We start from the raw sequence: 27,505 nt of genomic DNA on the forward strand, positions 1-27,505 counted from the left end.
AGCACATCTTGAAATCATGGTCCCTTCGTGATACCTTTGCAGAGAGCTTGAGAGTCTATTTCAAGCACCAGGTTTATTGCCTTTTAAAACAGGGTGTTTTATCCTGTTTAAGGACAGCCTCAGGCTATTAATTTTGCTCCCTGGGGCTATATGTTGAATGTGCATGCTGCACTGGAATTTGTAGCCTGGGAACATCCAGATGGTAAAAGACCACCTGGAGTTTCTAAGTCCTCTCTCAAAATTATCCTGGATTGAAAGAAGAAAAGGACAGAAAAGAAAAATGGTTGAAGACTGGGGTAGTTCAAAGAGAGTCTTTCACAATTGGGCGGTCCTGGAATTTCCTCCATATTTTAATTTTTTTTTTTTTTTTGCCATAATGGTGGTGATGATGAGAGTAATAACAAACACAACAAAAAATAATAAGAGTAGCAAATATTTAATGAGGACCTACTCTGCCAGGCACTGTGCTAAAACCTTTGCGTACATTGTCTCATTTAGTTTTTGTGACAACCCTATGAAATGAGTACCTTTATTATCACCTCATTTTATAAATGAGGAAACTGAGACAGAGAGTTTAGCTAAAGTCAGGTAGTTAGTAGTGCAGATGTGGAATTCAAACCCTGTAAAGTCTGACTTGGAAGCCTGGGCACAAAATATAGTGCAGATTAAAGATTCAAATGCCTATAGGACTTGGCAGGAAGGAAAAATGAATGAAGCATGCCTGTAGTTGCATAGGGAGTGGTGGGGACTGCGGCCAAGCCAGAGAGTGCTTCCCCCATCAATGGGTGGTCACTTCAATCCCAGCTCATTGTTGCTAGATTGAAATTCAGGCCAATGCTATCAGATCTTTTTTTTCAAGAGCTAATGGAAATCTATATTTTGGTGTGAAACATCTTTTTTTCCTTCTTCTTCCCAAAGCCCCCCAGTACATAGTTGTATATTCTAGTTGTAGGTCCCTCTGATTGTGCTGTGTGGGATGCCGCCTCAGCATGGTCTGATGAGCAGTGCCATGTCCGCACCCAGGATCTGAACTGGCAACCCTGGGCCGCTGAAGTGGAGTGTGTGGACTCAACCACTAGGCCACAGGGCCAGCCCCTGGTGTGAAACATCTTGATTTTTAAATAGTGGCAACAAATTCAGATTTGAAAATAAAACTATCTGGGGGAAACAAGACATCAGAATATAAGCAAGGTTTTTAGTGTGTTTTGTTTACTGAAGTATGCACAGCACAGCATCTAGAACACTGCTTGACATATAATAGATGCTCCGAAAATGCTTGTTAAACAGATGAATGAATGAATATTTATGGACTGCGTTACACTCTCAGGCTGCCATTTTCAACCTCTGCTCTACTGCTTTCCTCTGCTACCTTTTAGGTTTTTCTGCTGCTTTCTCTGCCAGCCCAGATCATTTTTTAACTGAATATGTAGATTTGATGTATTTCAAAGCTTAAAATCCTTTGGTTTGAGTTGGTGTTTGAACCAGCATTTCTGGTGTCGTCTTATGTTTTTGTTTGTTTCTAAATCCTTTTTAAAAATTTGTGGTAAAAACCAAAATTTACTGTTTTAAGCATTTTTCAGTATACAGTTCAGAGTGAGAAGTGTACTCACGTTGTTGTGCAACAGATCTCCAGCTTTTTCGTCTTTCAAAATAAACTCTATACCCACTAAACAACTCTCCCCACCCACTTCCACCCCCTGATAACCACCATTCTGTTTCTGTGAATTTGACTATTTTAGATACTTCATGTAAGTGGAATCATACAGTATTTGTCTTTTTGTGACTGGCTTATTTTCACTTAGCATAATGTCCTCAAGATTCATCTATGTTGTAGCATTATCGGAATTTCCTTCCTTTTTAAGGCTGAATCATATTCCATTGTATGTATAGACCACATTTTGTTTATCCAATTTGTCAGTGGACACTTGGGCTGCTTCCATCTCTTGGCTATTGTGAATAGTGCTGCTGTGAACATGGGTGTACAAATATCTCTTTGAGATCCTGCTTTCAATTCTTTTGGGTATATACCCAGAATTGAGATGACCGAATCATATGGTAGCTCTATTTTTAATTTTTTGAGGAACCTCCATACTGTTTTCTATAGCACTGTACCATTTTACATTCTCATTAGTGGTGCACAAGAGTTCTCATTTCTCCACATCTTTGCCAACCCTTGTTATTTTCTGTGGTTTTTTTTGATAATGGCTATCCTAATGGGTATGAGGTGGTATCTCATTATGATTTTGGTTTTCATTTCTCCCGTGACTAGTGATGTTGAAATCCTTTCATGTGCTCGTTGGCCATTGTTTTGTATTTTACTGTTGAGTAGCTCCAAATCTGTGAGCTTTCAAGAGTTGTAAAAACACGTTTCCTATTATTGCCTTGGTGTAGCTTGTGAGGATCTTCTCAAGGTAATTGTATTTGCCCCTGCACAGAGGCACAAGCTTATCCAGCCAACCTAACTCGAGGAGCCATTTAAGAATCAGAAACTAAAGCTAGGAACCCTGGCCTCTGGCTTTAACTTCTTGGACAACATACCATTCATTTTCAGAGGACCTACTGTATCCTGGCCTACGTTTAGACCTACCCAGGACAAACACATTGAGAGGATCCCCAGCCATTTTTCCATCCTAGAGGGGTCACTTTTCATCCTGAGAACATTATTCTGTGGAATCTGATTAAGCTTTTTGAGGTGAGGTTGTGGAGAAGAAGGGAGATGAAGAAGGAAGAGTGGCTGTGAGCCTTGTTTCAGAGAGCTGAACCATCTCATCGTGGCAGAGAGCTCAGTGTGTTTAGAAGGGATTGCTAAACTTAAAGTAGCTGTATAAGAAAAGTAAATGAATGATCTCTCACCCTACCACATTGTTAGTTGGTACTGGTTGGAGCAAAAGAAAGTTGGTTGAATCAGTGTGGTGAAAATAATGGTAATGTCTGAAACCCCAAATCCTGGAGAAGAGTAAATTTCATTCTGTGACAGCTAATTTGTAGTTTCAGGGTTAAAAGGTGTTATGTACACTTCTTGAAAATTTCATTCTATAGTTTACTATCTAGGGCGAACCCCTGCTGACTCAGGATTAGTTGAAAAAAGGTACGTATGTTGAGGTCTTGACTTCTGAGATGTCCTTTACTAATAGACATTGATGTGGGATTAACCATCTCTGCAGCCTTCAAAACAGGAGGCGTTCCTGCCTTTTCACTGCCTGGTTTACAGACCTGGAGGGTTGGGAAGGATTGCTGGGGCTATTGTGAACCTGCAGGTTAATGGTTAACTCCTGCAACATGCCAGACATAACACCTAATCTTTGATGAGACCTACCGCTCAGAATGAATAATGGTTAACCATTCCTTACCTCTGGCTAAGACCATATACCTTCCATGGTTTGTTCTCTTAAATATGTGAGACTGTGAAGATTTTTTTTTTTCTTTTGAAAATAAAATTTACATAGCACAGAAGTTTTATGACTCATTCCTTGCAAAGAAAGCAGGTGGTATCCATGAATAGTTTGCTGCCTTTTAGGGACTAGTAGAATGATTGCTACCCAATTTTCATTTAACTCCATCACAGCTGTGTAGTTGGAGACTAACACAAAATGGTCCTTCCCTCAGTGCAAAACGCGATGAAGAATAGCGCTCTTGTCAGCAGACGTGTCTTTTTAGTCTGCTGTGCTTTATATGACAGTAAGATTTTCTTATTTATGGGGAAAGGTCATCCGGACTGGAAAAAGATAAAAAATAAAAGCAAAAGGAGCAAAGAAAAATTTGATGTCTCCCTCCCCTCACAGGGACTGCTTCAGGCTAGTTGCATTGTCACTGACCTGGTGGCTGTCTCTGAGGAGCCAGCCACCTCATTCCTGGTTAACGAGCCGTGGTCACCTGGTAGAATTCCACCACCATGAAGATGCAGCTTCAGGTTCACCATTGGTTCTGTCCAACTGAAGCTTATGGTGCTCTTGCCAACTTAAGAACATGCTGTAATCTTTAGAAATAACTTTTATATTTTTTTTAAAAAAAGCTTGGCTGGAGATGAATTTTTGCCAGTTCTGAGAAGTTTGTTCTTAATGGTGTTAATGATTCCTCCCTTGTTATCAGGGTCCTAGTTTCCTTTCTTAGTAATCTGTCTCAGCACTTGTTCCTAGTTTCCTTTCTTCATAGTCGTCTGTCTGCCATTCTGTCTGCCGTCTAAGCCGAGGATGCCCAGCTGACATGGCCAGTGTCTCTCTGGTTTGGATTTATCCCTAGAGTTCATTGTAAATCTGTTCTGAGCTGACAAGTGGGTCCAGGGCGGAATATTTCTTGCTTCTTACAAACTCTTAAGTTAAAAAGAAAGAAAAAAAAAAAGACTAGGCTCTTTCCTTTGTAGCCAAGGTTTTTGGGAAAGTTCTGAGAGCTGGCTGCATCTCCCATTCCCGTGGAGCTTGGCTCCATGCACGTTGCTGGCAGCCCCATCTCTCCTCCAACGCTGCCTTTGCCAAGGGGCCAGGCATCTCCTAAATGCCACACTGCATATTTCTTAGTCCTTATCTTATTTGACCTTCTTTTGGAATTCGACATTAACTGTGGCCGCCTCCTCGAAGCATTACTTTGCTTGGATCCCCTCATGTTCCTCCTCCTACCCTGGGCCTTCCTTTTCACTGTCCTTTGAGGGTCCTCCGCTGGTCACATGTTGAGTGTAGCTGTGGTCTCTCGTCTGATCCTCTGCTTTCCTGACACAGTTTTCTCAGGGGTGTTCACAGCCATGTCCATAACTACTACTCTGAGCTCATCTGTGACTCAGACCTTTCTCTCTTCAGGGTCCCCACATTCCAACTGCCTACTGGATTTTCCACGCGATTGACTGCAAGTATCTCAAACTCAGAATGTCACAAACGGAATTTGTTGGCTTTCTCCTCAAACCTGTCCCTTTTCCTGTATTCCCTACCTTGGTGATGGTGTCACCTCCTGTCGAGTTAAACAAAGTGGGGACTTGAGTCAACCTGAACTCCTCATTCTCTGTCACCCTTTATCTGCCACATGCACCAAGACCTTTTCCTTACTCTAAGGTAGCTACTTCTGTCCTATTCCAAGCCACTCCTGTCTTTCAGATTCAGTATGTACCTTACCTGCTGCCGAGAGAGTCCCCAGAGTCCCAGACCTACTTCCTCATCCTGGGGTATACTGAGGCCTGTTCACCTGTTTGTCCCCCACCGATAGAGTTTAGCCATGGCTGGGGTCATACCTCATTGACCATAGTTTCCCAGGGCCTAGCAGAGTGGTACCTTGGAAATATATTATTTAGTGGAAGCGTCTGAGTCCTATTCCAGGGCTGATGGATATGCTACCCTTGACATTAAGAGATGAGGCTGGGCCATCAGTCTGTGGGCTTCCTGGTCCTGAAAGCCCTGTTTCTGTGCTGCCTGTCATTTGTTTGCTTCAAGTTGGTTGTGACAGCTTTGGGAAGGTGATAGAGGGCAGGAGGCAGTTTTGGTGCAGTGGGAAGAATACAGACTTCCAGAACTCTGCTGTAAGAATCAGGGAACAATAATGCATCAGAAGCACCCAGGGAAGAGCTGGTCTCAGTAATGATGTGTTTGGGCAGCTGCCCATTGCCAGGGGCTCGGCTGGATGCTTGGGTGCAGCAGTGACAGGCAGGTTCTCTGTCTGGCTAAGTGGCCACTGACTGAGGCCACAGTCCTCATGTGTTTTCTGACTCCTTGAGCGCAGTGTGAAGGTTTTCTCAGAGTGGGGCTCAGCGGGAGGCAGGGGCAGGTGCTTTATGTTCCGTCATGTAAGTTGGAAGACTCTTCTTTAATGTGAAGTTGACTTTCCCATGTTCCTGTAACTAGTAGGGAGGAGCTGGGAAGTGGGGGCATCACTGGCAGCATTCTAATAACCCTTTCCTAGGTCTGTAGGACCTAGGAAGGTCCCAGAGTTTCCTGACTATCCCTCACACTTCTCAATGATGAGAACGCTCTGTGAACAGAAGGTTAGAGTCCCGGGACCCGTCAGTTGCTCTAGGCTTGTCCTGACTGTGGAAGTTCAGAGACTCACCTGTGAGGTAATAACACAAGTAAAAAGATAGAAGGCAAACCTTATTGGCGTCGGTGAAGTCAGGTATGTTTGCTGCTGAACAGATAGAAATGTTTTATATGCAGATAAAACAAAACGACCCATAATTATCGCTGACGTTAGTCGAGGATCTTCCTGCAGCTAAATATGTCATGATTTTCCCTAATTGCCCCAACTGGTTGTTCGTAAACCAACATCACAATAGTCAGATCACAAGACTAAATAGGAAAGGGCCGCACTTTGCTTTCAGAGAGGAAAGATGAGCCCCGGAGAGGGCGGAAATGTCACCGTCCTGAAATGAGGTTTGAAGGGAACGTGCAATGCTGGTTTTGATTTTTCTGTTTCTTAAACTCTATTTTTAAAGTTTATCTTGTCTTGCAAATGCACACCTGCATGTTGGAGATGAGAATGAAAGACGGGAGGCTGGCGATAAATTGATGGCTATGTTTAAATAAGGTTCAGTCCTTCTGATTACTGAGCTGTGTCAAAGATGCCATGTCTAAAATGTCTTTCCCCACCCCAACCCTAATACTCTATATGTGTGTTTAGGTCAGGTTACCTCTTATATGCCTTTGGGGATTATTTTGAAGATTTAATGAATTCTTATCAAGTACTTAGAAGAGTGTCTCACAGTAAACACTAAATAGTGCTTGCCGTTTTATCATTAATATTATTATTTTTCACAAAACTGTATTTAAATTTTGCTTTTAATGGTAAGTTTCTCCAAATATAAACTAGTATTATGATTTTCACATTTTGAATTTAAATCTCAGAATCCCTCCATTAATTGGATTTTGTCTTTTTGGTTGGAATTTCCTTTTGAAATACTTTGTCAACTTTTTTAGTGTTAGGCTGCTGATATATATTATCAATAATCTATACTGATAGATTTTTTTAAATTACAAATTTCAACAGCTTCTCGTTTAATTTTTCTACTTTCTTGTTAAAAAACTTTGAGGGAAATCTGGGTATATCCTATGCAAATAATTGATATAAGAATGAAACACTGTTTCATTTATGTTTTCTACCTATGTATTTTCTGTGATACTGTTATTTTTAACATTGTGCTATGTTTTATTATGGAACACTTTCATATAATCAAATAATTCTACCATGTTTTTGATAATTTCTTTTAATTTCTCAGTAGAGGCTATATTTTCTCCAAAGCTTAAATTAAAACACCTGTCATTTTTCCTTATCTTTAAGTTACAAAAATGTTTAATTAATATTACAGGTATTTTTCAGGACCTATGATGTGTTGGGTACCATTGGCATATATTTTTCTTGTTTAATCCTTGCCACTCTGTGAGCTGTATTTTAGGAAGATGAAGCATATTTTGCACCCGGAAAAACAGTCTAATAAAGTGCACGTCATTTGCCTGGCTAGTGAGGAATAAAACTTGATTGAACCCAGGTCTCTACTCAAAAGCCTAGAATCTTAACTGCTGCAGTCAAAAATTTTCAAAATAATAACTCTTGGAATTAATTGAGTATGTGGCATGAAAAATTAAGTTAATTTTTCTCTATACTGCACTTGGTGATCCCAATTTATTTTCTTAACAAGTGTTTATTGAGCTTCTAATACATTCCAGGCACAGTGTTAGGTAGAAATTCAACAGGAGTAAGACAGGCATAGGGTTACTTCTTAAAGAGTTTATAGCAGCCTGTTCATAGAATTGTTATTATGTTTTTGTTGACTAAAGTTTCTGTGTTTAACCAGCTCTCATAGGGTTTATGAGACTGTAATGTTATTTTAATCACACTGTAATATTATTAAAATCTGAAACGATGAGTTTGGCACAGCCAAATGGTGCTCACAGCCATCCTCCCAAATGGGTCTGTGTTTCCTCATGTTAAGGATGCAGGGGCCTGAGGTACCACATGCCCCACGGATGGTGGTGTGCAGCCCCGTCCTCTGCTGGCTTCAGGTTTCTTTCAAACTTGCTTACAAAGACCTTTGAGCTGTAACAAATTATACTGGCCTCCCCCTTACCCCCTTCTGTGATAGCTAAGATTCCTTATGTACATTGAAATCGTGTGTGACCTGTGGTGAATTGATTACTCACCATTTGTTTCTGTCCGCCCCTTAGTGGTTCTGACATCTTAGACTGTTGTTCCTCTCAAAAGAGGTTTTGCTACTTTATTCAGTAAGCCAGTTGTCTTCGAGCCACTTGTATTAGGAACTGAAAAAGAGTTATTTACTGAGTTCTAGAAGAAGAGTCTTGGTGGCTTTCTTCTGTTGCTGAAAGGATAGCACTGATTATAAGAAACCTCTCGAGAGAGCGCTCAGGAGAGGTGAAGCTGTGGTCTGGGGAAGAATCTGGGGAGTCAGGGTGTTTACACAAAATTTGAATCAACTTGGGGGTGTTGTAGAGGAGGCTGCCCATTTGCCTAGGAAGGGAGTGGGGCACATCGGTGGCCCCTTCTCATTAGGAATCTGGGACCTGAGTCCATTTTTTGTCCCAGGCTGCTAAGATTATTTTTTAGGTATCTTTCATCATTGCCACAAATGTATCAACAAGTGGACCCATGTGGGTATGTGTTGCTTATTTGGGAGAATATTCTGCAGAGAACTTTTATTCTTGGGCACATCCTCATTGATGTCTTAGAATGAAGTCTAAGGCCAAAATGCCATAAACGGGAGTTGGGACTCTTTGTATAGAGTGGGCACCAGTCCCACATGAGTGGCCGGCAGCATCACTGGCAGGTAGACCTGTTCGCCCTCTCCCCTCCTCCAGGGGCTGGCACAGATGTGTCTGTACAAAAGTTCCTGTAGGAAATGCAGTGGCTTTTGAAGTTGAATTTCCTGCGCTGTGAAGAGTGTTTCTTTATTTGGAGGCATCAAACAAAACTGAGTATTATTTTCTTTTTAGGAGTTGTCTCATGGGCATTTTTAGAAAATTTATACTCAAATTAGAAATAACGTAACGGCTTTACAGAGAGTTTGACAGATTAACCATTTAAAAAATTAGAGTTCCTTGAACTCGAGCAGACTTTCTGAGTTCACATAAATGGATCATTTTACTATGTAAAGCGTTGGCTTTGAAGTTTTCTTTTGAGGGCAGAGAGAAAATGTATTGAATTTACGTTATGTTTATTTTTGTTTGAATGGGTGAAAGAGGGACATAATGCAAAATTTTAAAAGTACAAAAGATTATGCCTAAAATGTCTTCATTCCATCCCTGTTCTCTTAGAGGTCAACCGTTAATAGTTTTTAGTATGGTTTTCCGGAGATATTTTGTATACACACAAACACATACATATCCCTTCCTTCCTTTCTGCACACGTCTAGTACGCCACACCACTCCTGTTCTCTGTCAGCGTTGTCTCCTGTCCTAGAAGCCATTCATTTCAGAGTATAGAGGACCTCCTCATTCATTTTTCCCCTTATATGGACACCCCATTGTTTACCCTATCCTCTGTGATGGAGTTTTTTGGTTGTTTCCAGACTGTGTAATTGCAAAGAGTTTTTTCACACATATGTGAGTCTTAGAATAAATTTCTAGATGTGGAATTGCTGGGTCAAAGTTTTGTACATTTGTAATTTTAATGGATATTGCCAAATTGCTTGCCGTAGAAGTTATACCACCAGCAATGTATTGAGGTACCTTGTTGACTGTTAGCTTTGAAATCTTTCTTGTGGGGGTGGGAATTTGGGAATTTGAAAATACGCATGTTTCTATAATGTCTGTGTATTTAAATACATTTCAGTGTATATTTTATTATTGCATCGTCATATTTGAGTCTCTTTTTGGAAGCTAGGTGTTTAAGTGGCAATTTTCAAACGTCGAGAGCTATCAGATTGAGAGAAGATGAAAAATAAGGAAATGTGAGGAACTCTTGGATTCGTGTCCTCTCTCCTGCCCCTCGACGTCTTTAAGATCCACCTCAGTATTGCCTTCTTCCCTGGAACTTTCTATAATTATTCTAGCTCTTAGTGATCCAGGACAGCATTTAGTGCGTGCACTCAATTATATGCTTTTATTAAAATTAATCTGTATCATGTTTGTGGGCCATTTCGGGAGAATCAGAGTGTTCAAGCAGAAAGAGCAAGGAGGGGTTTCACTCGTGGCTTTGCTCTGTGATTTTTGTCTCCTTCTTGGGACAGAAACAGTAACATTCAATAAATACAATTTTCTCAAGATTCTTAAAGCTCCCTCAAGCGCTTCACTATAACATTTTATTATAACATTTGAAGCATGTCTTAATATTTTTCTGAATATAAAAGTAATAATAATCATTGTAGAAAATGTAAGAAATATAGAAAATTTTGTAAAGCAGCAAATAAAAATCTCCCAGAATCCTTCTACCCATGGATAATCACTCCATCAATTCTTTTGTCTTTTTCTTTGTGTGTGTGTTTAATTAATTTGGGAACAGCATGCTGATAGAATTTTATATTCTCCTTTTCTCACCCTGCCTACAGCTGACAGTTTGGGGCATGTCCTCCCAGAACTTTCCCTGTGCACAAAGATATATAATATAAAATGTAAAGAAAGTTTTAAAAAATAAATGAGGAACAAAAATTCACTATGCATAATGCTGTGCTTACTTTTGCCACTCAGATAGGTGGTCAGCTGCCTGTCGTGTGACTATGTACAGATCCTAGTTCTTTTATTTTCATTTATTTATTTACTTATTTTTTTGAGGAAGATTGGCCTTGAGCTAACATCTGTTGCCAATCTTCCTCTTTTTGCCTGAGGAAGATTAACCCTGAGCTAACATACTGTGCCAGTCTTCCTCTTTTTACTTGGGGATGATTGTCGCTGAGCTAATATCTGTGCCCATCCTCCTCTGTTTTGTATGTGGGATGCCACCACAGGGTGGCTTGACAAGCAGTGCTAGGTCCACACCTGGGATCTGAACATGGGAACTTGGGACACTCAAGTGGAGCCTGCGAACTTAACCACTATGCCACCACGCCGGTCCCTGGATCCTAGTTCTTTTAAATATTTGCACCATGTCCCTTACACCGTTCCAGTTGTATCTAGTTTTCCCTGTTATAAGCAATGTGGAGGTGAACATCTTTTTACATAGATAGTAGAATCTTGTAGGATAGATTTCTAGAAGTGGAATGACTGGGTTAAAGGTCATGCACACGTAAGATTATGTATATCTTATACAGATAATGCCAAATTTCCCCTTAAAAATGTCTTCCTCTGTATATTTCAACAAATAACACCATATCCTCCTCAGCATTGATGAGCAGCCTCACCATCAGAAATGATCAGTCTTTAACTTTTTTCAATGAGATAAAAAATGCACTCTCATATACATATTTAATTTACATTTTCTTGATAGTGAGGTTGAATATCTTCATATGCTTTTTAGCCCTGTGTCTTTCAATTATAAATTGTTCGTTTTTCTAGTTTCTTATTATTAGGATTTGTTTGATATTGACTTTTTACATGTGATACTGTCTGTTACGTATGTTGGAAGTATTTTCTCCTAAGTGGTTCTCTTCTCACCTGCTTTATGTTGTCTTTAGCCATAGAAGAATTTCAAATTATGCCATAAAATCTGGCATGGCTACTGAGTTTGGGATCTTATTTAGGGAAGACTTCTATAACTTCACATTTATAATGTATTTTCTTCTGGCACTTTTATAATTTTGTTTTCTTGTATTTAAACTGAATAGATTGATTAAATATTTGAATTCTACTCTTCCTTCTTCTCTGTAGGTTACTCAAGAAAATTGGTATATTTTTGTATAGGATTTTTTATGATTTACCAAAGCAATTTCGTATAATAGTACATCAAGTTAAAAGTGAATGATGGAAATTTACATGTTCCAGATGCATTTTTCTTGAGGATTTTCAAATCTTTCTCCAGCTCTCATTTAGCTTGTCTTTTCAAATAGTGTTCCCTGGTCACCAGAGGTCCCAAGACTTAGGACTAGATTGGAGGGGAAGTGTTGTAGAGGATATACAGGTGTCAGCAAGTCTTTAGTGTTTCATATGAGAATAAAGATGTTGCTTAAGGAAAAGAAACGGAAAACCACTGATCTGCTAATGTATGTGAAGTCGAGTAGATAATAGTAACCCATTTTCCCCGAGGGGTTCCCGGGCATTGGTGTTGGTCATGCGTGTGGTCACTGTGCACTCAAGCTGGAATTCTTTGCCTGAGGACCTGGGCTGAGCTCCCCGGGCAGGGCTGGGCTGAGCCTCCCTCTGTTTCCAGCCCTATCCTGTTACAGTTATAAAGTATGCTGTGTAGTTTGACCTTCTGCTCTAGAACACTTTGCACACTATTATTCCACATTTCCTCTTGGATACCTTTCTCATCTGTACACTGGGATCTAGTTATGCAGAAGCAATAAATACTTCAGAGCATAAATATTTTTGTTAAGGACTGAAGTACATTTCTAAATCTGTGAGCACAAAAGTGAAGTGGAAAATTACTGAGTACATTATAAGCTCAGGACCAAGAATGCCAGGAGAGTTTTATTTTTATGTTTCGAAAAGAAACATGAAGTGTTGCTTATTTGTGGATGTGAAAAATGTGTTAAAATAGTATATGATAACTATTTCAAAAAGTTTTTTTTCTGCCTCATCTTAATTTGATAACTTCAGTCTTGTCCAGATACATTTTTTCCTGGAGTGGATTAATGGCATGTTATTTCTTATTTGGAAATAGTTTCCTAGCATTACTGCAGATTTTTTTGACCATTTAATTCTTATTCCTCACCTTAACATTATTTACTTGTTTTTCAGAAGGTATCAAATAAATTTTAGTTCTTAGTATCACCTTTCAAATCTTTGTATTTCTTGAGTATTCATTTTTTACCAACTTTCTTTCAATTATAATAGCTATAATAATAGATAACTTATTAGGCATTTATTTGTGGGCCAGATACGCTGATAACTACATGCATTATCTCATTTAATCCTTCCCATAACCCTGTGAAGTTTAGTCACTATTATTTTTATCTTACAGGTTAGGAAACTGAGGCTCAGATAGGTTAAATAGTTGGCCTTTGCCTAAGATTTTACAGTAGGTTAAAATTGAAACTTAGCGTTCAGATTTGGAGCTCTCTTACTTCAAATCCCAAGCTATAACTATTATAATGTCCTTAGGGTTTTTTTCCCCTTAATGAGCAACTGGATGTGTCTCCATCCCTTTCCGGTATGAGGTTGGAAGAGAGAATACGGCTCACCACAAATGCTGGTCCCAGTTCTCAGACAGTTGCTGCTTGATCTAAAGCGAGGCATGAAGTAAGCTCCAAGACCTGTTTAGTTTTATGAGTCGGACAAGAGGAATTCCAGGTCTTGCAGGCATCTCTTTCCCTTCAGTTCACTTGTGGTGAAGATGACACATGGTCAGTGTTGCTAATTATACTTCACTCCTTCTTTTCCTTGAATCTTGTCAAGGAACACAGTCACCCTCTCTTATTCCCTGTCTTCCATCCAATACCGTAGTAGTGACTCTTGGCTTAAGAAATGTCACGAGAGGCCACTGTTCCTTTAGACTCCCAAGTACTTTGTTAGCTTCGCTTCTCTCTGCCTTGTTCATGTAAGAGCTGCTTCTGTATGACCAGTTTCCTACCATCTTCTCTTTCCACTCTTTCAGAAAAAAGTAGCTCTAACTTCTTAATGTTAGATAACAGTGGAGCACTATGGAGTGTGCAGTTTAAGTTGGTTAACTTGGCAGGTAAAGAGAAGTCTACCCAGGGCTTGCTCATATTTTGACCAGAAAGGATTAAAGCATATGTTTGTTTAGTAGGACTCTCCAATCTCTGTAACCTTGGCGGATGCTAGCCTATGCAATAGGGCTAACAAGACCACTGACATATGTGTAAGGTAAGGAGGAGAGAAGGGGGAAAAGAGAGGAAAAGGAAGGCACCAAATATGGGAGAGAGGACATTGGTGGAGGGTCTCAACAATTTATTTGGTTGGCTTCGTGTAAGTTGAATGCAACTTTAGAAACTATTGTTATTTTCTCTGATAGGTGCCAACAAGAGTATGTTCTGTAAAAGGTCCTCCTAGCATAATCAGTTTACCAGTATTTCAGATTTGAGCAGCTCCTGATCATACATAGGTGACCTTGTATGTCTACAAAGTGGGTCTGACATGGGCCAGCATATCAGTTTATAACATCTACTCTGATCCACTCTGACTCTGAGTAGATTAAAATAGTGTGTAAAAGGTACATTTCTTAATGTTCTGGATTTTCAGACTAAGATGTAGTATAGTAAATGAGCCCTTTTTGGAGGGAGAGATATAAAAGAAAAATGAAGCATGGAAGGAAAAATGTGGAAGTTTGCTCTGGCAGGCTACTCCAATGAACTAAACTTTGAGGGGATATCCGCATGTCTCCATCTCATCCCATAGTCTCTTTCCAAAACCAACTTTCTAAGTTCCAAAGTTTTCATTATAAGCCTAGAGGGGGCTACAGTTGTGCTTTGCTTTATCAAGACTGGTGAATGGAAGTTGGAATCCTCCAGCAGCATTGGCAATCTACAGCCGCTGAAGATGTCTTACGTCGCAGTTTTATCCAAGAACTAAAACTACACTGCAGCATCATGAGAACATATAAAATGAGGCTTGATTTGAGAATTTTTCCAGGCCATCGTTAGTCCCTTATTATAATGAAATCTATAGATTTTTAAAACCTATTAAAGATGTAATTTTAAAAACAATCATTCCTCTGCTACTGAATATGGGTTATACCATATTTGGCAAATTATATTTCTTAAAGTAGCATAAATATAACTATGAATTCTGCCATCTTTCATGGTATTATCATTTATGTATACAAAATAGGAAACACTTCTGTTGTCTAATTTATGGCCAAGGATGTTTGGATGAATATGGCATGAAATGTCTAATATTGTTAACTATGACCTAGTGTTCAACATGGCGCAGTTACTAATAGTGCTCTGTCAAAGGTAAATGTTTCAGTAGCAACTGCTTTATTCTGGGCTAGGTCATCGGGTCCCAGGGAAATGCTTGTCTTGGGAGAAAAGATTAAATTCAAGGTTATATGTGAAAGATTTTTTTTCCCTCAAAGCTTTATAGAAAAACGTAGATGATCTTTAAGTGTTTCGCTCTGGAAGGGATCTAGACTGGTTGTGGAAGTGATCCTTCTGCCCTCTGTTCACATTGTAGGAGCAGGTACTCTGTTTGCTCGAAGCCTTGAGATTGGAGGTAAGAGACGAACTGGGTACCAATGGCAAAGTCCTGTATCATTAGAGGGTTTGTTTTTGACCTGTACTTCACTACTAATAGCTAACGTTTATTGAGCACACACTATGTGCTACTTATGAGCTAAGTTGCTAAATCTAAACCCTCAGAACAGCCTTTTGAGCTAGATGCTACTTATCAGCCTTCATTTTATAAATGACACAGTGAGGCTTAGAAAAGTTAGTAAATTGGTCAAATTGGTAAGAAATGAGGTCAGGACTTGAACTCAAGTATCCCTGGCTCTGGAGACTGTCCTGGAAAAAGCCCTTAGCTTCGGTTCTCTTTCCTTATTCATTTGTTTGACTAACCAACGCAATTGATATGATGCCTTTATGCATCATCTCTCTGTTGGCTCTGGAGCTCCAAAGTGGAATATGAAATGGCCCGGGACTTTGAGCAGCTCATGACTGAATGGCACAGTGGGATAAGTGCTGTGAGATGGGGCGGGGGCGGGAGGGGGGGCTCCATGCGTAGGGCTGAGCAAATCTAGAGAAGAACTATCAGACTTTAGAGAGGGGATGTCTAGAAAAGTTTCCTGGAAAGGTGACTCCAGATGAGTTCTGAAAGACAAGTAGCAGTTGGCTGGATGAAGATTGGAAAGTAGGGCCTCTCAGAGGCAAAAGCGTTTACAGGCTTGGAGATGAGAAATGGCGTGGTGGGTTCTAGCCCATTGCAGGTGATTGGTGCCTGTGGGGAGAGGGCAGCTGCAGGAGGGCATTTGAACTTGGCTCTGCCACTTCCTAGCTTTGTGTTCTTGAGCAAAGTCTCAACGTCTTCAAGCCTCAGTTTCGTCTTCTGTAAAATGGGCATAAATAATGTACCCATGTCATAGGGCTGTTACAAGAGTTAAATGACATAATGCCCTGGAACTCCTTAGCACAGTGCTTGACATGTAGTAAGATTCAGTGCAGTGAAGCTGCAATTACTAGTCACCATCATTGTTATCACTGACCTCTTCCTCCTCCTCATGGTTTAGGTAGGCAGGGACCAGATCTTAAAAGGCCTTCCTCATACCACCTTATTTCATCTTTACGAGTAACCTTAGCCACACCATAGACAAAGGAAAATTCTGATGTCTTTGACTGCCATCATTGGAGGGTAAAGTGCATTTCATATTTTGAGAAGTAGCAACAAGCTCATTTGGATGAAATGCATTCCAACATAGCACAGAGGTCAAGAGCCTGTTCTGATGTTAGTGCTTGTTATGAGGAAATATGTAAGGAGGAAAAGGCAATAATATTACTTTGTGTCACTTTTGCACCAATCTTCTTAAACACAGCTGTCAAACCTCTTTCTAGAGGAGGCCGTTTGCCCTCTCTGATCTTAAGAATTCATCCTCACTAGATTATGAGCTTCCTGAACACAGGGACTATATTGTATTCATCTTTGTGTCTACCGTGCCTGACACCTGGTTGTTGCTCAGTGGAAATTAGTTGAATGTGTGAAAATTAATCATGTTCCTTATTGTTCTGGTATTTGACATTTAAAGAAAGGGCAGATATTGTTAAGAAAAAAGATAAGACTTATGACAGTGCATTATTCAGTGACTTTTGTGTGCTCAGCTATGACATTGCCCTGCTTAGATGTTTTAGTGACTTTAATCCTTTTGCGTGCCTGTATAGAGAGTTGTTTTAGAGACATCAAGGTGTTTTATGGCGGATGAACTTTGTGAGGACAGCACAGCTGTGTCTGTCTTAAGTAGTCTCATCCTTGCTGTCTAGCATGGTGCCTGACACATAAATTTTTGCAACAATGTATTTCTGTTAAAAATATAGGTTAGGATGTTGTCCTGAAATATAGTCTTTTTAAAAATTTAAATATATTTGGCATCTAACATTGTGTAAGTTTAAGTGTACAACATGCTGCTTTGCTACATTTATGTGTTGCAATACGATTGCCATTATAAGCGTTAGCTAACACCTCTGTCTCATCACATAATTCTCATTTCTTTTTTGTGGTGGGAATAATTAAGATCTAGTCTCTTAACAAGTTTGACGATTATGATACGATATTATTGTCTCTAGTCCCTACCCTGTGCATTAGATCTCCAGGACCTGTTTATTTATTTTTTATTTATTTATTTATTTATTTATTTATTTTTTTAAAGATTTTATTTTTTCCTTTTTCTCCCCAAAGCCCCCCGTACATAGTTGTATATTCTTAGTTGTGGGTCCTTCTAGTTGTGGCATGTGGGACGCTGCCTCAGCGTGGTCTGATGAGCAGTGCCATGTCCGCGCCCAGGATTCGAACCAACGAAACACTGGGACGCCTGCAGCGGAGCGCACGAACTTAACCACTCGGCCACGGGGCCAGCCCCCAGGACCTGTTTATTGACTGGTTGCAAGTTTGTACCCTTAGCATCTCCCCAATTCCCCCACCCCCAGGTCATCTCCATTTTACTCTGTTTTTAGAGTCCAACTTTTTTAGATTGCACATATAAGTGATATCACACAGTATTTGTCTTTCTCTGTCTGACTTAGCTTATTTTCAGTCTTAGTTTAACAGAGACGACAAATCTTGCTCTTACTTTCCTTGGCCCATAAGTGGGAGGATTGCCTTCTCGCCAAGTCAAGTTTGGATGGAGATGCTCTAATGTTTAAAAGGTTGGCTTATGTGCCATATGGTGTATCCAAACCCTTTGCTTCCTCCCTCCCCTGTGTCATTCATTAGTGTCTTGTTTTAAGGCCTGAGTCTTTGGGTTGAATGGGTACAGTGTTTTGGGGCGTGGACTTTGGGTCCCAGCTCTGCTCGTTTGCTCTGGTTCATGTGACTGAATATTGGAGGTACGTTGTGGCAGACTAGGAAAGCCATCTTGCAATGCGTCCCCCTCACGCTGTCTCAGGTGCAGTCTCAGATGTGGCCTAGAGATCACACCGACAGCATCCTCCTCCTCTTCCCCTGCACGCAAGAGAGAGAGGGGCCCCCTCCCCGCAGCCCACTTATCTTTAAGTCACTGTTTAACATGTTATCTCGCAACAAAATGCTTTCAGACCTTTTTCATATGTTTTTTGCAAAGTATAGGTTCAATAAACTTTTTGCCCTATTGCTCTTATAATTGGATTTAAAAGCCTTTGACTTGCCTTCCTTAATTCTACTCTGGCTAGTGTTTGAGACCTCTCAGTAACTCGTTCCCTGCCTCCTCCTTCCTTCACTTTCCTTTCCTTTCTGTATTTCTACTTTCTCTAGTCATATGTGAACTACCCATGAAGTGGTGACTTCAGGATATGCCTTGGAAAATAGGCATGATTTACTTGAATTTGTTTTTGTACTCAAATTGGCTTAAGGGGAGAAAGTGCAGTGCAATTTGTGTTCACCCATGAAAATATAAAAGCATATAGTTTTTTCTGGTATTTATTCTTTTAAAAAATTATTAAAATTTCAGCTTTATTGAGGTATAAACGACGTATAAAATTGTAAGATATTTAAAGTGGACCTCGTGGTGATTTGATATACATATGCATTGTGAAAGGATTCCCCTGACCTCATTGATGAACACATCCACCCCCTCACATATTTATCTGGTATTTATTATTCTGTTGGTAGAATGAAAAGATGCTCTGGAGAGTTTGACCAAAGTGCACCAATTCATATGAATAGGTAGCAGGTTGGTGCATCTGGGTGACAGTGGGTCCACTTTTCCAGATTTCCTGACAAGTGCCGAAGTTAAAACTTGGGATCTGCCAGTTTGTCATGGAAACACCTGAGAATTTTCCCACATCTTTTTTTTTTTCCCCCCAGTCCTACGGTATCAAGATGGGCCCCTGTTCATACCTGGGAGGAGCGTGAGGCTCCAGGGAGGTTGTTTTTGTTTTTAAAACAGGGGAGGAACGATACTGGTAACTGCCAGGTCTGTGTCTAGAGCCTACGCCAGGCACACAGTGAACAGACACTGGCTTCTAGTCCTCCACTCCTTTCTAACCTCGGTGCTTTCTTTTATTTTTGGGCCCTGGGCCCTCTAGCAACTTTGTTCCTATTGTCCTAACCCTGGGTACTCACAGAGCATGTTTCTCTAATGTGGTACCTAGATTTATACAACACTGTTAGTAGGTCATGAGCTCTGAGATTTATTTCCATTGGTAGAGACTGACTTCCGTGTATCCCTGCAGACTGTAGAAAAGTCATGATAGAGGCTTATATTTTAAGGTATTGTGGAAGATGAGAGACCACATAGCCTGATGGAGACTGTGTGAATTCCATTGCTAGCTAGTGTATTGTCTTAGGTAAGTTACTTAAAATTTGTAAGCCTCAGTTGACTCATCTGTGAAATGGGTATAATGCCTACTATACCCATAGTATAGATGTGAGTAGTAGAAATAATATATGTACAGAATTTAGTATGGAGAAAATGCTCCCTAAGTGGTAACTATAATCTCTGGTAAAATTAGGGTATGGCTTTTAGCCGTGAAGATTTAGTGACCATAACTCATTGGTGATCACAGTAATACTGTCCATAATAGTGCCAGCATCTGTAGATGTCTGTCCTCAAGGAATCACCCCATATATATAGAAGACTAGATGTCTTCAGCCCCATGCATGGTCATCCCTCTTCATGGATTTAGGCTCAGTATAAAAGCTGTTCGTATTTGCATTTAGATTAACCTCCTGTATTATTTGAGGGGTGGGAGATGGGGCCTTGGAGGTCTAGGTCAGTTGTATTTTAGATTTCTCTGCAGGTCCACTTCTCCCAGCCCAGTGTCCGTCAGCCCTTCTCTGTTCATCTGTTTTTGGCTCTGAGGCCTCGCTCCTGGCGGTTATCATGGGCTTCCTGAGATTGAGTGGGATGCTCCTCTTCTCCTGGCTGAAGGAATTCCACGAGCTGACTCTAGGCCAGACAAGGGGAGCTTTCCTTTTTCGAGAAGCTTCCCTCTTTTCTCAGTCTGGGACGCTTCATGGTGCCTTTTGTCTTGTGGCAGCTTCCTGACTCCTAGGAGAGACCTGGGGCCCACCTATAAGTACTCAGAATAAAAAATATAAAACATAGTAAGTGCTCCATCATGTTAGCTAGGAGGGTGGTGGTGGTGGTGGTGGTGGGAGGTAGGTAAGGACTTAAGCTCATTTGTACTCCATCTTCCTGGCCACCATCCTTCCAGTATAATTCGCGGCACTAATACTCTGGTTAGACTCAGTTCAGCACTTTCTATTCAATATAAATATGTACGTAATGTTTACAACTAAGCCAAATATGGTATTGAGATTACATTTTCTTTTTTGAACACAATTTTGTTTTTTCTTAACTTGGTAAATGCTTCACCTTTTCCTTTGCTTGGTTTTCTTTAAACATCTGACTCAGTCTTCCCACACACCTCCAGCTGCTTTATGACACTCCTCTTATACAACTTTCCATATGATTCAGTCTTGTCAGATAATTTCACCCCCTCTCCCTTCTTTCTTGCCTCCTGGAGGCAGCCCTCTCAGAACCCTCTTGCTTCCTGTTCCATGTGGACTGGGAGGAGTAACACTTCCTAATAAAGACGTTCAAACAGTTCCCCTACTTTCAAATCCTTTCCTTCTCACGACCTACACACTTCACAACACAAAACAACCTGCCGCCTCACAAAACAACGGTTGGTACCTTGTGCCTCTCGAAGTTAAGCTTACAGAGGGCCAACGGAGCTTGCTCTTGCAGGTTTTTCTCTTCTGTGTTTGTGTGTGTTGATGTGGGGGTTCTCAAATCCATCTCCTTGTTTCTTCAAATGTGGAGATTTTAGCTGTTGTCTTGTTCCCTCCTCGATTTGAAGTGATTTTTCAGTTCGGAAAAGGGTGAAAACATCTTTATTTTGCCACTTAAACTCAGCAGTCTCCTAGCTTCTATCTTCAAATTTCTGATTTTTGACTGAATTAAAGTAACCAGACAGAGCAAGGAATTAAGTGTAGATATTCCAGACCAATTATATACTTTGTATTTCCTTCTTCTATTTTTCATTATCTGATACCGGTGAGAGTGGGCTTACATTTTGTTTCTGTGTCTTCCTCTAGGGAGAGATCTTTTCCCTCAGATAAAGATTTTATGGGAAAATCCAACTTGTGTGCCATATTTTCTGTTGAATCGTAAGCCCATCTCAATGAGTTAGGTTGTAAAGATCACTTATCTTGTTTTAGTTCTACAACTAAAGGAAAACAAGGAGAATTGAGAGTTAATAGAGAACCACAGAGATAAAGGGCCATGAACTAGTACCTAGAAAGAGAAGGTAAGAAAGGTAAGATTGTTTATGTTGGAGAATCTGAGGCAGTGAGTGTCATGGTAACAGTGTTAAATAAGTGACGGTGTAATGTCGAAATGATGGTTCCCAGTTGCCCTTTTCATGATGAAAGACTTTAGGAGGTAAAAGATAAAATTAGCAGCAGAGATTTACGTCTATTTTACAAAGAAAAAATTTCGACACAGGGAAGATTGTTACTGGAACGAGCCATCGGTTTATGGTCACCTTGAGTAATGTTTCCTTGATGTGTTTAGCCACCATCAGAAAGTTCTAACTTAGTATATAAGTGACTCAGGGCCATTACGTTTTTTCCAAATCAGTTCACTCTCCGTTGAGAGCATCCAGGCGCAGGTAGTAGAATGAAATTTTCATTCTTCCCTCCTTGCCTATTTTAGTTGCTGTATTAGAATCCTCGTTTCTCAATTGGACTTTACGTGCAGCCATATTCTTGAGAACTCTTGACTACAGCTCCAGTGTTTGCTTAATTTGAACAGTTTAAAAAAAACCATACGTAACAGTAAGATAACTAGAATATTTTGATTTTTATTCTTGTGTTGTATTTGTTTGGACCTCCCATTGCTTCTGTTTCCAATATTGCATTTAAGTGAAATAAAATGAGGTGGGACATAATCTTCAGCTATAACCTCGCCACCCTGGAAGCTCGTTTCTTCTTGAGCCATGTCACCTTTGCCGTCTCCCTCTCTACCTTTTGTAGATTATCCTGAGCCCTAGAACAGTCTTCAGATGTTTGGTGCGCATTTTCATCCACTTCTTGTTTCTTTCTCACCCTGGCCTCTGTCTGGGCTGATCACTTCCAGCTGCCCAGCATATCTGCCGCTCCCTGTTTTTATCCTTACTTAGCATTTCCTACGACTTGGTAGGCAGAGAGGGTGTCTTTACTTGTGCTTTGGGATTTCCCACAATCAGTAGTCTGTGCTGAGTGAATAATAGTTTTCGAGGAAATGATATATAAATATAAAGAAGTACAGTCATTTGATGTTCAGGCCAAGTAATTTCCACAGTTGCTGCTTGATGGAGGGCAACATGTTATATTTTTCTAAAGCTCTCCTTGGAGCTGCTGCTTCTGGCTGTGGTTCTGGTTGTGGTTCTGCGACACAGCACTGGAGCTGTTGAGAGAAGCGAGCTCATTTATTGCACACGGGATATTGGGAGGCGTTCTGCTGCCCAGAGCTCTTGTCGCACAGGGACATTGGGACTTTGATGTATCACTTTTGGGTTGAAATTTTCCTTTACTGAAGCTTTTCTGCCTTCTTGGGGAGTCATGCTTAAGGGAACACAACAGGGGAAAAAAGACTGCATGTAACCTGATCTTGGTTCTTTTGATTGCAAGTTTGATTCCTTTCTGTTTTATATTATGCGACTTTTTATTGAAATACTAAGAAAACACATTATTTCTGTCATTTGACAGGTAAAGAAATGGAAGTCATGGCAATTTGTCATAGCTTCTGCATTTGGCAGGCCTTTGGGAATCTATAATTTAGGAGTATGCAATAAGAGATTTCTAAAAATATACAGCTTTTGGCTTGATAACGCTCCTCCCTAAGAATCTACCCTAAAGAAAACATCAGAGGTATAGGCAGATCGTTTTGAATATTAGCAAAAAATTAGAATCAACCTAACATTTCAACAGTGGAGAATGGGTAAATAAATGTTAATCTATACCGTAGACTGTTATGCAACCCTTTAAACTTGTTTTTGAAAAATTTTCAGTAATAATGGAAAATAATAAGTGGTAATCAGAAAGAATGAAAGCTATAAAACAGTGTAGTATAATCCCAACTATGTAAACAAATTGAAAATATACTTAATTAAAAGAATGGGATAAAATACGCAAAATATGCACTTGATCCTCTCTAGGGGGTGACGTTATGGGTGATTTTAACTTTTCCCTTTTAGTTTCCTATAACTTCGAATTTTCTTATAATGAATTTATAATCAGAAAGTATTAAAGATTATTAAAATTTTTACTAAAAGTAGAAAAAGAATGACATTTCTAACCCTAATAACTCAAAAGAATGTAAACTCATGCAAGTTCCAGGATTTAAGTGGTTTTAATCAGTTCTGATTTTGAAAAGGAGTGCTTGATCCCAAGTGTTTTTTTTCTTGTTTTTTTTTTTGCTTTGGCTTTTAATCAAGGTGTGATTGTATGTGGTGCTGGAAGCCATTTGGTTAGTGAGATAAGTTTTCTAAATATTGTTGTTTCTAAAGGGGTCGTGTATGGTAATTGTGCATCTTACGGTATAATCTGATGGTGAACGACGGCTTTGGAGTGAGGCTCTGCCACCTGCTGACTTCGGGACTTTGGCCAGGTTATGTAGTCTTGATTTCCTTATCTGCAAATTGGGATTGTGTGGAGTAAATGACATAATGCACGTAAAAGTCTTTAGCACAATTCTGGCACATAGTGATCACTCAGATGACATCGCTGAAATGATAAATGATAGCCGATATACTACTACTCCGGAAGGAAGACTTCTTCCAAATTTTCTCATATATAGTATTTAGAAGAGGCAGAGGTTAAGTGGTCGAAAATAATTTTTTGGTCTAACGTAATGTTAATACTCCAAAGATTGTGTAAAGACAAAGTAGATGTTGTGTTTCCCCTTTCTCCAAGCTGTATAAGCATTAACACATCCAAGATGACTGCTTTTGCTTTGTTTTTGCCTTATGTATTTCTCTGCAACTTTCCCAACAAGCCCATAGTCACAGAATTTTTAACGGATGTCACACTGAGTCCATGGATTCAGATTTAACTAATTTTTAATAACCGCACAATACCCTAAATAACATGGCTGTGCCAGAACTTACTTGGACATAACTCAACTATGGATATTCAGGCTGTTTTTAGTCCCCCACCCTTCTACTACACACAGTGTTTACTGCAGCATCCTTATACATAATCTTAAGGTCCGTTGCTTTTATTTCCAATCAGTTTCCCAAAAGCCGCATTACGGAGTCAGAGTGAGTGTTAATTATAGTGCAGAGGGATTGGGATTACAAAAGCTGTAGAAAGCTGTGTTGGTTCCTGTCGTCTTACAATCCAGTTGAAGAACAGATATGCCTTTATTTTCCCAGGGGTTTTTTTTGCTTAGGTACAAAGATTTCAGGACCCTGATTCTGCTGCCAGAGGAATGAAAGCTGTTTATTTCCAGGGAAGTTTGAAATCCTTCACATTCTGAACTGTAGGTATAATCAAGAGAGCAAAGGGAGCCTCTTGAATTAGGTTTACTCTGTGTAGTCTTTGCTCTATTTACTAGATAGGAATTTGCAGGAAATTGTACATGTTTAAGTTTTTGAAGTTTTCAGAGCTAAGAGTCCAACTTGAGAACTGAAGTACTTGACCTTGGCCCTCCTGTTCCTTACTGTGCTCACACCCCACAGGGTTGCAGACATCCCCTGCTTGCAGCATCTTGTCTGCGGAGGCCCGGGCTTGCTCAGTGTTGATGCAGGCAGCTGAGCCCACCTTCAGTTTGAGGTCACTGAAGGTTACAGGAGTGGTGGTATGCCAACAAATGGTTTTACACCCGTCAGGTTACTGCACTAGAGGTAGACAGGTTCTTTTTGTTTGTAACATCACTGAAAGCTACTTCATACAACTTAAGTTTTTTCAAGTATCCACTTAAGGGGGTGTGTGTGTGTGTGTGTGTGTGTGAGCACGCGCGCATGAGCATGCCTCTCTCTTTCTGCTAGTCAGGGGACAGAGAGAAGAAAGGACAATTATGTTGGGTTTGTGGTGCGTGTGTGTGCATGTGTAGATATAGCCTACCTCCATGTAGGTTCCTATGTGGAGCATGACCGTTTCTGTTTAGAAGCTTTGTTTTCCTTATTTACTAATTAACATTTGGTTACATCAGTTGGGATTATGCAACTCGTTAACAGCTGACGCTAGTTCCTACCTGTTTTCATTCTTTCTCCCCACTGATTCAGCTTCTTGGCCCTGAAGAAGGATTGCATTACAGAGCTTTAGAACCGCGTGGTTGTATTCCTGACTCACTGGAGTGGTCACATATCTGGAACCCACTGGGCACCCGGTCACGGTTCCCAGTCAGTGGGACGCGTCGTGGCTTGTTTTGTATTCATCTTTTGTCTCCTTGTGATGAATAGCCTTAACTAAAAATTCTAGAACTCTTGGCTTGTTGGAAAGCAGTTTTTACTCTTGTGGTACTTAGCAGGCAGTCTGTGCTTCCTTGGGCTCCCTGCAACATTCAGTGAAACAGCAACAGTAAGAAGAGCAGGGAGAGCAGACACATAAGTAGTGCTCCCCGTGCGCCAGGCTCTGTGTTAGCGCTTGGTATATTACTAACTCGTGTCATCCTCCCAACAGCTCTGTGTGGTGGGGACTGTTACCACCCCCATGTTAGAAATGCAGAAAGTGAGGCAGCTTCTGAGCCATGGTTATACAGCCTGTACGTGGCTTATGCACAGATATTACTCCAGATCTGGGTGAGGCTCGCTGGTGGGGCTCGAGAAACCAAGGAACAGGGCGATGGGCCCAGAGAAGCTGGGTGCTGGACGCGCAGACCCCGTCGGAGAGCATTGGCAGAGTTGCTTGGCTGCTGCTTGTGTTTGGATAGGAAGTGACATGGCTGAGTCCTCCCATCCGAAAGCCCTGGACCTGCGAGGGAGGTTGAGGGAACTCAGGCATGGGCAGGAAGGAAACGGGAAAGGGAGGTGTGGAAAACTTTGCTAAGGGAGGTCACTTGGGACAGCCTCTCACAAAGAGCCCCTCTCTCCATCGGTTTTGTCCCTTTAGGGCACATATCCCAGAGAAGGGTGAAGCAAGCTAAAGGTGTGTTTACCTTCATCAAATTTCTTTTGTTTTGACAAGTGAGTCATATGACCAGGTTGGAAAACCTCTTCGGTTGCTCTTGTGAATGTGTTTTTGAAATAGTTTTTTGAAGAGGGTGTATGCGACGTGCTAGGATTTTCCCACCGTGCTGTACAGCCCTGAGCTGTAGGAGGAAGCTGTCTAGGTAAGAGAGACTGGGGAGTGGGTGCTCTGGCAGGGCCAGGACCCTGATTCTGCTGCCATGCCCTCTGGATAGAAGATCCTAGAGCTGAAAATGGGTCACCAGCCTCAGGGTCCATCTCCGCCCTATCTGAATAAAGTCCTCTGTGGGTGAGCAAAGATAGGCTGCGGATGGTATGTTGTAGTCTTCCATATAGGATGTGGTTGCTTTCTTTTGTTGTTGTTATTTTTACATCAGTGGGTTCTTGTTTCCAACCCTGTTTCTGGGTGTTATCAGCATGGTTCCTTGAGTAACAACATGGAGTCAGATATTGTCATTAGTAACTGTGTGATCTTGGGCAAGTTCTTAACCTCTCCAGCCTCAGCGCCCTACTCTGTAAAGTGGGGGCAATGAGAATAGCCATCTCATAGGGCTGTTGGAGATAATGTTCAGCAGAGTGCCCCTGTCACTGTGTCTGCTTTGAAAATGGAAGTTCTCGTTATCACTCTCTGAGTCTTCTGACACTGCGGGAATCTCCGATTCTGGTTCCTGGCTGTGACTAGCTGTGACATTCCAGGGCACCCATCAGTGTGGGTATAGACACTGACAGTAAAAAGAACTGGAATTGGAGAGTTGCAGATTCGACTGTGTCTCAAAGAAGGGTGGAGTCTCTTAGGACGAAGCATTCCTGGCATGAATAGACAGAGAAAGCTCGGTAGAGAAGGAAGCCCCATCAGGTATGCTGATACAGCGGATTATGCAAGTTGGACAGGGAAGAATTCCCCATCTTATGCCGGGTTGATTGTTCTTTGTATTGTATCCAACTTGTCAGTTGACTTACAAAAAGACTTTTTCCTGCCGTGTTTTATAAATGAACTGAAGAACTCTGTCAATTTGATCTAATTAAATGCAAGTTACATTTTGAAAGGGCAGGAGGGGTTTGGGTGGAGGGAAGATTCTGACCCCTTTTCTCTGTAAGGTACCTCTGCAAAGTGGGCAGAGGTACTGTTACCTGTTTTACCAGGTTACTTTACAACGTACCATTTAAGAAATACTTATTAAAAAACTCAACTTTTTAAATATGAAAAATTTCAAGCACATACAAAGC

The 27,505-nt window shown here is 40.7% G+C and overlaps 1 protein-coding gene across 3 annotated transcripts in view; it reads left to right on the plus strand.

Moving 5' to 3' along the window:
- The window catches only part of PTPN14 (protein tyrosine phosphatase non-receptor type 14), a 173,985-nt gene that overhangs the window by 30,136 nt on the left and 116,344 nt on the right, over positions 1-27,505 (plus strand). The window contains exon 1 of one of the 3 annotated variants that reach the window (XM_008515145.2): positions 26,088-26,421. The exons of the other annotated variants lie outside the window; for them this stretch is intronic. The gene's annotated coding sequence lies outside the window, so the exon portion shown is untranslated. Of the gene's footprint in view, positions 1-26,087; positions 26,422-27,505 lie in introns of those variants that run through there. 3 annotated transcript variants of the gene reach the window in all.

Source organism: Equus przewalskii, chromosome 23 (assembly GCF_037783145.1).
Source record: "Equus przewalskii isolate Varuska chromosome 23, EquPr2, whole genome shotgun sequence".
Lineage (NCBI taxonomy): Eukaryota > Metazoa > Chordata > Mammalia > Perissodactyla > Equidae > Equus > Equus przewalskii.